This window comes from Panthera pardus, unplaced genomic scaffold (assembly GCF_024362965.1).
Source record: "Panthera pardus isolate Hobbes unplaced genomic scaffold, ASM2436296v1 HiC_scaffold_20, whole genome shotgun sequence".
Classification (NCBI taxonomy): Eukaryota; Metazoa; Chordata; class Mammalia; order Carnivora; family Felidae; genus Panthera; species Panthera pardus.
In genome coordinates this window covers 90,399,761-90,410,415 of record NW_026526766.1, presented here as the reverse complement: position 1 = coordinate 90,410,415, position 10,655 = coordinate 90,399,761, and the positions used below count along the sequence as shown (strand labels likewise).

Here is a 10,655-nt window from a genome sequence, read left to right as displayed (position 1 = left end):
CACGCCCCCAGCCACGCCCCAGCCACATCCCAGACCTTCCCAGCGACTTCCAGCCACGCCCAGCCATGCCCCCAGCCACGTGCCAGCCACGGCCCAGCGATGTTCCAGCCACATCCCCAGCTACACCCCTAGCCACGTCTCACCCACGTCCCAGCCAGGCCCCAACCACGCCCCCAGCCACGCCCCCAGCCATGCGCCCAGCCACGTCCAGCCACGCCCCAGCCACGCCCCCAGCCACGTCCCAGCCACATCCCAGCCACATCCCGGCCGCGTCCCAGCCACAGCTGCAGTGAAAACAAAGAGGAACACATCAATCACCTCGCCTCCTTTCAAGCTCTCCTAGCTCCACTCGGGGTTGGCGTCCTGGAAATTTATCAAACTGGGCTTTTAGGCATGTTTCTGATCCGGCTCTTTGGGAATTAACCCCCAGGACTTGGGATGTGCACAGCCGCTCATTAGCCGCCTCTCTCCGTCTCCCTCCACAGAAGCCACGCGTTTGATTTCAGTCCTCCGGGGCCCGCGTCGCAACAAAAGGCGGGTAACTTAGCTTTGCAGAGGCTCCCAGCCGGCTCAGGCCGGACGACCGAGGCAGAAGGCAGAGCAACTCCCCAGGAGCAGCCAGGGACTCCGAAAGCCGTCGAGACCTGCGGACGGAGAAGGGGACACGGCCGAGCCCCGGCCCATGAACGGGGACTTCGGGGAGAGCAGAGGGGCCAGCGCCAGGGGACAAAGGCAGAGCGACTGCCCGCAGGTAGGAATGACCAGGCGGCCCCAGGCGGCAGCCCGGGACAGCAGGGCAGGCGCTCGTGAGAATGTCTGCGGCGGTGAGGTCAGCCACACAGCCCTGCCCCTGGAGGCGAAGCTCTGTGCTGCTGGACGCAGTCCCCTTGCTTCACCTGGCCCCGCTCCCGGGCACTGCCCTGGGCAGTTTCTGAAGCGACACGCCTCCCGGCTCTCTCCGCCCCACGCCGCAGAAGCAAAGCGTGACCAGTGGCCTCGGCGTCTGCCAGTGGCTGCGTCCAGGCACCTAGCACAGCACCGTGGGCTGAACTGCCCCGAGACCCGTGGGGACTGTGGGTCCCAGAGGCAAAGTGGGCGATTATCAGGTCCTGGCCCTCGTTGCTTGCTGAACCTCAAGAAAGCCCATCCCCCACCCTCCCTGCTGACGCCCGGTGCCCCCGCCTCAGACCCACCTGAAATGGACTGTTCACACCCGCAGGTGTCCCTGGGGGAGAAGTCTCCAGCCGTCTGGAAGGGGCCGCAGGTCAGAGATGCCAGGGAGACCCAGGACACGTGTGGGGCACGGTCCAGGCTGCGGGGAGAGGAGAGAGATTTACGGGCGCTGTAAGTGCCCCAGGCAAGCTGCTTCGGCCCCCCGCTGCCCTGCGGAAGCCCCACGTGTTTGCTGCGAGGTCCCATCGGGACAGGGGATGCAAGAGACAGTTTCGTGTGCAACCTTGCGAGGTGGGTCACCGTGGGGGCATCTTCTGTCCGGCTGCTATGACAACGTGCCACAAACCAAGGGCTTATCGACGACAGACAATTATTTCTTGAGTCCTGGACGCCGGAGGTCTGAGACCAAGGTACCGGAACCATCAGGCTCTGGGCTGCAGGTGGCCGACTCCTCGTGACCTCACGTGGCGACTAAGGAGGGAGCAAGCTCTCTGGCCAATTCTTTTAAGGGCACTGATCTCGTTTGTGGGGGCCCCACCCTCATGGCCCGGATCACATCCCAAAGGTCCCACCTCATGATTCCATCTGTTAGGGATTCGGCGTTAGCATAGGGATCTGGGGGGAACGGGCTGGGGCAGACGGGGCTTCCGGGCAGTCCGGGCCCCAGTGGGCCCTTCTGCTTACATGCCCCAAAGCCTGTGCGATTCTGCAGAAGGAGGTGCGACAAAGCCTTGGGGCCCCGGGAGCTCCAAGACAGTCCACCCTGCAGCCTTTGGGGGTCCTGCAGCCACCCTCCAAGCTCAACTCCAGGAAGCAGGGTGGGCTGGAGAGAGGCAACCCCATTTCCAGGCTGGGCCATGCACCCCCCCACACACCTCCCACCCGCCCCGGCCGCATCCAGTCCCAAGTGGGCAGGAAGGGGAAGCTTTCAGCTGAGAAGCCAAAGGCTAGCTGAATGTTCTAGAATGTTCTAGCTCTTCCTCGACCAGGCAACGCGGCACGGCAGCAAGCAGACAGCGGGGGCCGGCTCGGATCTTCCCCCACCTCCTACCGGCAGCCTAACAGATGCCCTGAAACACAGCTTGCCTGGTGGAGGGGGACGCAGGACCATGTGCTCAGAGAGCCCTTACTGAGCGCCCCGCACACGCTTCATAAACTCCCATTTGGAGCCCGGGGCCCCATGGGTCAAAGGAGAAGCTGTCCGCAGCATCACGGCTCTTCAGACGGGGCCCCCGGGAGTTAAGGACGACCCCCCACTCCCCAGGGTAGGACCCGGCCTATGGTCCAGGCCCAGGAAGCAGGGCAGCGGCCTGGGGGTGGGGGGGTGCTGGAGGGGCTCTGCAGCAGGCCTGTCTTCCCTGGGCAAGGACAACGCGGGTCCGCAGATGCCCCCAGAAACCTCCCCCCAGCTTCTTCTGCCTGGTCGCAGGTTTACCGAGGGCTCCCTGATTCCTAATTGCTGGGAAGAGGGCGACGGCCCCCCCGCTTTGCTGATGGAGCCGAACTAGATTCACTCAAGGACTTCACGGGGACTGTCCCCGCCCCGGTCTCTGCTACACCCCGGCCGTAAACGGCCACCCACCTTGCTGGCACCTAGCCCAGGGGCGTCTGGCAACACCTGGCCGTGAGCCCCGCCGTGGGACGGGCCTGCCCAGCCTCACAGGTAGAGCCGCCGGTGGAGGTGAGCAGCCGGTCTCCCCGAAGGAACCAAGAGTCTCGAGCAGCACCCGGGCCGCAGCCAGGTGGCCAGGGACTCTTGGACACAGTTATGCGGGAAGCGATGTGGGGCTCTGTTCTCAGCGGTGGGACAGCCCTTGGGGGCCGGTGTTGGCACCACGGGTGGATTCGGGAAGGTGGGACGATCCGGGGGGGATGCCGCCACCAGGAACACACGGCCGGAGCCACGTCCACCCACGCGCTGGCCGGTCCAGCAGAGACAGCACTGCCCCAGCCTCCCACTGCTCCCCGCTGTTCAGGCTGGGACCCGGGGTCCGGAGCCCCACAACGCTGCCCCCACAAGCTGAAGACACCGTCACCAGCACCTGCCTCCCAGAGCCTCCTGGGCTCTCCGCTGCACTGGCTTTTTTGTCTGCTGCTGACTGGCCAAGCCAGGTCCCATGGCCACACCTGAGCCGCGGGGGAGTCTGGCAAAAGTAGCTCTGGGATTTCACCTGGGGAGGAGGGGAACCAGCGTGGGGAGCACCGGCTCATGGAAGCTGACACGGGACTCCTAACCCCCACCCCACGGCTTGCATCTTCCGGGCTTCCGTTCCTCGGGTAGATGGCTCCACCATCCACGCGGCTGGGGGCTCTCCGTCCCCCCACTCGCTGCACCCCGTCCCAGCCTCAGGAGCCCCGCCCGCTCCAACATATAGCCCAGATCTGTCCCCTGCTTCCCCACCGCCTCTCCCGCCCTGGTGCCGCCACCTCCTTCCCTCCAGGACTGGCCACCCTGAGCTTCTCTCTGTCCCTCCGGGGCCAGGCGGCCACCCCCCCGGAGGCTCTGCACACCCAGCACACTCCTGCCCCGGTCCTGAGCTGTCTTCTCCGTGACGGTCCTGTCCCTGTTCCAGTCACACCTCCTCTGAGAGCCCTTCTCCCACGGCCAGGCTAAACTCGCTGCCTGCACGGAATTGGGGACAGAACCCTGGTGGAGGCAGGTTTTTTTGCAAAGCGTCCGCCTCCTCGCGGCCTGGATGGCTTCCAGGGAAAGCTCTGAGCTAGTCGGGGTGAGGAATCTCGCCAACTTACAGTCCAGGAAACCGAGGCCCGGAGGAACGGAGCTGACAAGGAGGGCTCGGGCTTATCCAAGCGGCTGAAATAAAAGCCGCGGGCGCAACGAACGCGGGGGAGGCTGAGGAGCCACCGGGTCACGCAGACCTTGCTGGAGGGCGTGGGAAACGTCGTGGCCGCTCCGGACAACAGGCCGGCGGTTTCTCTAGAATCGGAGCGTGCACCACAATACGGTCCCGCGCGATTGCGTGTTTATGGCAGACAAATGGAAATGAGGGTGTAGGCAAAACCCTGTGCGCGAGTGTCCCCCCCCCCCCCCCACCAAGCCTTCCACAGCCCGACTGTCCCACCTCGCCGGGCTGCCGGGGCACCGAGGGTGGGGGGGCACATAGTCCCTTCTAAGCGGAGAGGAGGGGGCTTGACACGCAGAGATCCCGAGAGGCTGCCCTTGACGGCTGGAGTGAGGAGGCCGAAGGCCAGGGGACCCCGGGCCACCAGGAGCCGGGAGAGGACAGACAGACCCTGCCCAGATCTCCACCAGGGACTTCACCCTCCAGCACTGGGAGGGGGCACATCTCTGTCGTTTTGTGCCACCAAAACATCTCTGGGGTCCTTTGTCACAGACACCCCCCCCGAAACTCATTCCCTTCCCCGACAGGCCTGCTGTGCGTCTTGCACCCCGGGGGGCGCACAATCCTTTCCTGGGCCGCAGGCCATCTTGCTGGCCACGGCAAGGGGATACAGGAAAAGCCCTCAAAGCGCCCGAAAGCAGGTGCCTCCAGGGCGTCCAAACGTGCACAGACCTGCTGAATAATTAAGCGACTAAGTCACACCCATCAGCTAGGACGGGATGTGGCGTGACCAGGCAGACAAGCCTCACCCGCCGGGAGGTTGCCGGCAGGCCGTTGGGCTGGGGTTCAGCTTCTCGCGCCGGCAGGAAAAGCACCCAGTTCAGCTCGCGGACGCTCGTCCAGCACCAGATGGGCTCCTCCCTGGGGCCGCCTCCCACCCCTGAATCGGGGGGCTGCAGGCGAGGCACTCAGGACGGCGAGGTAGGTGTCTGCACACACACGTGCACAAATGCACGCCATGCACATGTACGTACGTACCTCCTGATCCCAGGGTCCCCAGGAGGGACCTGCCTGGAGAGGAGGCGTTTCCTGCCGAGACCCCAACATGAAGCACAAGGCCGGGGAGAGCGTCCCCTTGCTCAGAGCCGGGACCCTAGGGCCGCCCGGCCAGGGCAGAGGTCCAGCTGCGCTCGGGAGCTGCAACCGTCCACACCCCACGCGTCCCCAGGACACATGGAGAGCCTCAGGTCTCCCTTCTTTCCCCGTTAGTGCACCTCCCAACCCCACCCCCCATCCGGGCCGCCTCCTCCGGGAAGCCTCTCCTGGGTGGAATTCTCTCTCCTTCTCTGAGCTTGCCCTGCGCTTCACCTGGGGCCCCGGTGCTTGGCCTCCTGTCCGCTTCATAGCACTCAGAGCACAGCCTCCTTCTCTGAGCCAGCTCTATTCCTACCCTATCCCAGGCACGGCATCTTGTATACAATCGGAAGTTAATAAACACTTGTTGCACGGACGACCATACAGGGAGTCCCTCTTGTGCAATCCCGATGGCTCCAGCTTACCGAAATCGGAACTGTCTGAAGGGTGACCCTGGCCCCTCATAAACCCGGACTCCACCTGGCCGGGGAGGGGTGTGGTCTGAGTGAGGGCTTCCTGTGGGAAGGTGACCGTGACCTTGGAAGACAGAGTCAGCGTTGGCTTTGGGCGGCCCCCTTTCCCGCTGACGGCCGGTGGCCCTCCCGCCCGCCTGGCCTGGGGAGCCTCAGGACCCACCCACTCTGCGGACACAGCGACCAGGGTCCCACAAGCCTCACACGCGTCCCCAGCCTCACGGTGGAGGGTGACACGGTCTCTGGCCTCTTCCGCTGCCCCCCCCACCACCACCCCCTGCTGGGCTCAGCCATCAGCAAACAGAGGAGCTGACATTTTGCCCACACGTTACAGCTCTCCAAGCTCGGTCCCCTGTGTTGTCTGTTGTGGCCTCCCCAACTCGGCGAGGTGGCATTTATAACAGAGAGGCCAGCTGTTCAGAGACGCGCAGACAGGAAGCAGCGGAACCCACTGGAGGGGTCCCAGCCTGGGGCCTTCAGATGTCCCCGAACAGTTGACAGCCCCAGAGGCCGCACTTACCTGCGGAGGCGGCATGTGAATTATTCACATCCCCCCCGCAGGTGGAGGGCTCTGTTTCCATGGGCTCCTTCCTCCCTCCCCCCACCCCCCACCCCTCAGGCTCAGCCCACCCCATCCGAGGGGACCATTGTGATGGTTAATTAGACACAGTTGGCAAGGCGCCCGCCCGAGCCCCAGGGATGACAGCGGTCCAAGGAGAGGCGGCATAATCACAGCTCAGCCTAATTCAGGAAAAATGGATTTGACTTTGGGTGATAGCAGGCCAATTCCAAGATGGTTCTTCTGCGTGTGGCCGATCACGGCCCGGATTCCTCCCATTACCCCTTTGGAATTTTCTTAGCCGGACTCAGAGCTGGGTGGCCAGACGAGGGAGTCCGAGCCCTGAGTTAGGAGCTGGTCCCTGAGCGACGCCGTGAGGTGTATCTTCCCCCCCCCCAGAGATGTGTCAGATCTTTGGGACCTGATTAGCACAGGCTCAGAGGGCCCAGCATCCGTGGAGGACTGGGTAAAAACGGTCCGAGCTAAGGCCTTGCTGTCCTCTCCTCCCCACGTTAGGGACCCAGACACCACGCCCCGGAAATAAATACTTCACTGGAGCCTCCATCCAACCCGGACTCGGCAGCCTGGAGAGACCGAGTCTCTTACGGATGAAGCAATGCTTGCTTTTTATTATTGAATTAACTTTGCTCAGCTCGCCCACACTCTGGGGAGAATTAGTGCTAAAGCAAATTGTTAGGACTCGGGGCCGGCGTCTCTCCTGGTGAACGCCTTGCTGGGCGGTGTCGCCTGACCTTCCCCTAAAGCAGACTCAGGGGCCTGATGAGCGCCGGGGCTCAGTACCCACCCCACAGAGCTCGGTGGGGTCAGGGAGATTTCTCCGGGCGTCCAAGGGGAGCCAGGCTCCCGTCGGCCCAGCGGAGGCAGACCCTGGGCGCCCCGAACCGCACAACCACAGCGACACTCGAGCCCTGGGTAGCTCTGGCTGAGACCCCGGGAAACGGCTGAGTGTCCAGGTTCCCTAAGAGGAGACAGATGGCCAGACCGGATGGATTCTGGGGACAGCTGTCCGTGTGGTCCCACGAATCACTGGCCCCAAAAGGGGCAGCCCCTCCACGGGGACAGAGGACCCAAGTCCAAAGCTAGAGGCCCTGAGAGGGGTTCGGAGTAAGCAAAGGCACCCCGCAGATCCCAGCCTCGGGGCTGGCTGACCTGGCCCCAAGGACAGGGACGACGGACACAAACACCGGCCTCTGGGAGTAGGAGGGGACGGTATTGGCGTCCAGACAACGAAGGGGGAGGGGCAAACTTGTCCTGCCCTGTCCTGAGCCCCAAAGGCAGGGCCTGGCCTTGCTGGCTGTCAGAGTACCCAAAGCCTCAACGCCGAGCCGGGCACAGAGCTGAGCCGCTCCGTGGTCTGTGTTTCCCTGTCCGATTAATGACTGACCCCACGAGAGCCCGAGGCCTGAAGCTGAACAGGTGAACGTCCAGACCGGAGGGCATTTGGCAATGGCCGGCGGCATTTGTGGCCGTAACACTAGGAGAGATGCCACCAACGTTGTAGCACATGGAGCCGGGGATGCTCGAAACATCCCGCGATGCACAGCTGGCCCCACGACGGAGAATTTCCCAACCCAAATGTCAACAGTGCGGAGGCGGGAAGCCTGCTCCGGCCTGGGGGAGGGCTGGATGCCCCGGAGTGACTCCCCAAGGCTGGGACGCCCACAAGGGGGCGGCCCCTGGCCTGGGACGGGGCGTAGAACGCCAGGCACACCTCCCCTGGGAAGTACCCTCCTGGCTGCATTTCCCAAGGAAGCCAGAGTCCACCTATCACCGGAGGCCCCTGGCCAACCCGGCTGACAGTTTAGGTGCCTGGTGGGTTGTGACACCCTCTTGGTGCTCCCGCGGGACCGGGCCCCAGGACGGATCCCTGGGATGCACGGACATCTTCGATATCTCACCATCGACCACATGCAAGCCACGCGTGTGCGCTCCTACACACACGGGCGTGCACGCACGGCCACGCGTGCAAATGCACCACACCCACCCCTGTGCGCACAGGCACACATACAGTGCACACGTGCTCGCACAGATAGGGCACACACGTGCTCGCACACAGGCACAGACCTGCGCACACACGCACACAGATGCCCGCACGGCACGGGCACACACACGCCCTCCTTAAAGAGCTATTCCCATTTCCTGCGGCCCCATCACCACCTACCTCTAGTCTGCAGGAGAGAAATGAGCTCGGATTAAGATGTCTCGGTCCAATTGGATGTGGTCTCTCCCATCACACGTCTGCGTCTGGCCCCGAGCTCCGCTGACGCTTTTGTATTCCAGGCATTCTGTTCCCTGCCCTCCCCGGTCCCTCACAGACCGGGACTGTATCCTTTTCATCCCTAATATCATTGCTCACATCCTCGCCGAGCTATTGTGGTTCCCGCTGTCCTTCTGAGGCTGAGGTTTTACAAGAATGAATGCAAACGACAGAAGCCGGGATTTACGGCCCAGACCCGAGGTGCTGGCTGGGGCCCCGGCCGCTTTCATCATCGGAGGTAAGCCGCCTGCCGCCCGCCACTAGAAAACCTCCCAAACTGAGTTCGCTTGATCTCTTGGTAGCAATTTTGTTCAAAGCCTCCTTTCTTATTACGTTTGCTCTCCGGGGCATTTTGGCCACAGTGATCGCTTTAGAATCAAGGGATTAGGAGACATGCTGGGGTCCGTAAGGCCCAGCCTTCCAGCAGAAAGCTGGCCCCGGGCAGAGCTAGTCCAGAGCGGGGGACATCTCCAATAATCAGAGGTCATGACCCGTGCTGACTTCCTCTCCGAGCGCTGGTGGCGATCTCCGAATCTCACCCCCGCTCTCCTGCCCTCTGTTGAGAACCACCCCGCCGTCCAGGCCTGGCTTGTCTGCTCACGGAGGGCCTCCTCGAGAGCAGCCTCCGAATTGGAGGAGGAGGAGGAGGAAGCTTACTCCTGGGGACCCGAGTCTCTCTTCTAAGAGACCGAGGCTGGGGCATGAAGCTCCAGAAGGCTCCCCCGGGTCCTCTGGGCTCCCCGGCCAGCACCCCATCCCATCTGGCAGTAGACGGCCCGCATCCCCAGCCAAGGCCTCGTTCTCCCCGCGCTGGGGACACTCACACGTGGCCTTGACTCTAGGCTTCGTGTTCCTCCCAGCTCTGAGCTCAGGAAAAAAAGAATTCTCCAAAATATGAATTATGTATTGAAAACCCGGGCAGAGCCATCACAGGCAATAAATAATTCTCAGCTACAGACACATTAGTTAGCTGTACAATCTGCTTCCAGGCCAAACCGACTATCTCATTAATAACAGGCAGAAGCAGGGGCATCGCGAGTGTAGAGCCGGAGCAGGGGTCCCCTCTCAGGGCCGCCGTGGGCCTGGCCGGACGTCTCCTCAGCATCGTCCCCGGGGGCGCCGGCTCAGGATGAAGGGACCAGCAGCGTTCTCCCCGGGGGCACCGGCTCAGGATGAAGGGACCAGCAGGGACTCTGTGATGCCCAGACTCTTCTAGAAGGGAGGACACCTAATGGAAACACTGCTCTGCCACACGGCCAGCGCACCTGGCTTTGTGGCCCAGCCTGGTGATGTGTCCCCTGTCCCCTGCGTGGGTTGCAGAGGGCTCCGTGTAGCTCCAGAACTTTCTTAATGAACAGACAAGAATTTATCGAAGTTAGCACTCAAGTAATCTGCGGTTCGATTGGACATTCGTAAGTGCTTCTAGAGATGTTTGCTCTGTAAGCTATTTTTGCTATCACCCTGGAAAACTCGTTGGCGTAATGGCTTTGCGATGTCTTGGAAAAGCATTCGCTAAGCAAAGGTCGGCCCTGACCCGAAGCCTACTCACAGAATCCTCAATCAGCAGCCGTGTCCTTGCTGGGGAAGGGCCTCGGTCTCTGGCTCTGGCCCCAGCAGGCTCAGAGAGCGTTGCGGGCGCTCCCACCACTTGCTGGTGCCTGCTGTGGAGCGCCAGTCATGGGCAGGAGGGCGTCCCCATACTGGAGGGTCGTCTTCACGCGAGGGCCGCGTGGCTTCACATGAGGTATGTCCCTGGATCTCGGTGATGTTATAAGGTGACCCCGTAAGCACCCCCCACCCCGCTCCGTACCCATGGGACAAGTGACGCTCGGGTCCCCGGGGCCACGAGAGGAAGCAGACCCAGGACGCAGCGTCGCGTCCACCGGCCTTAAGCTCTGAACTGTCCCGGACCCCCTCACCCTGCAGGGGGGCCGGCCGGACGGACATTGATCGCCTCGTCTACAGATAAGGAAACCGAGTTGCAGGGGGATGATGTCATTTATCATATTTATAAGCAACGGGCCAAGGTGTGTCCAGGCACCTGACCCCGGGCCAAAAGCTGTCTCTGGTCTCCTGTCTCCTTTTGTGGAGGACAGGTGGGCAGGGGACTGTCCTCTGAGCCGGGCCCTGTCCCCCAGAGAGCCCAGCCCCAGCTCTCCTGGCCCCCCAGAGCAGAGTCACCTCAGAACACCCCTACCTCACCTCCCCAGCCCAGGCCGCAACAGGAAATCTCA

General features: G+C 62.8%; 1 long non-coding RNA gene across 1 annotated transcript; it reads right to left on the bottom strand.

Moving 5' to 3' along the window:
- Positions 1-259: 259 nt before the first annotated feature.
- Positions 260-8,921, bottom strand: LOC109258288 (uncharacterized). The gene is made up of 3 exons (XR_002076272.2): positions 8,326-8,921; positions 1,194-1,312; positions 260-644 (listed from the first exon to the last, which is right to left on the bottom strand). It is a non-coding gene; the product is annotated as an uncharacterized LOC109258288 (long non-coding RNA).
- Positions 8,922-10,655: the final 1,734 nt, after the last annotated feature.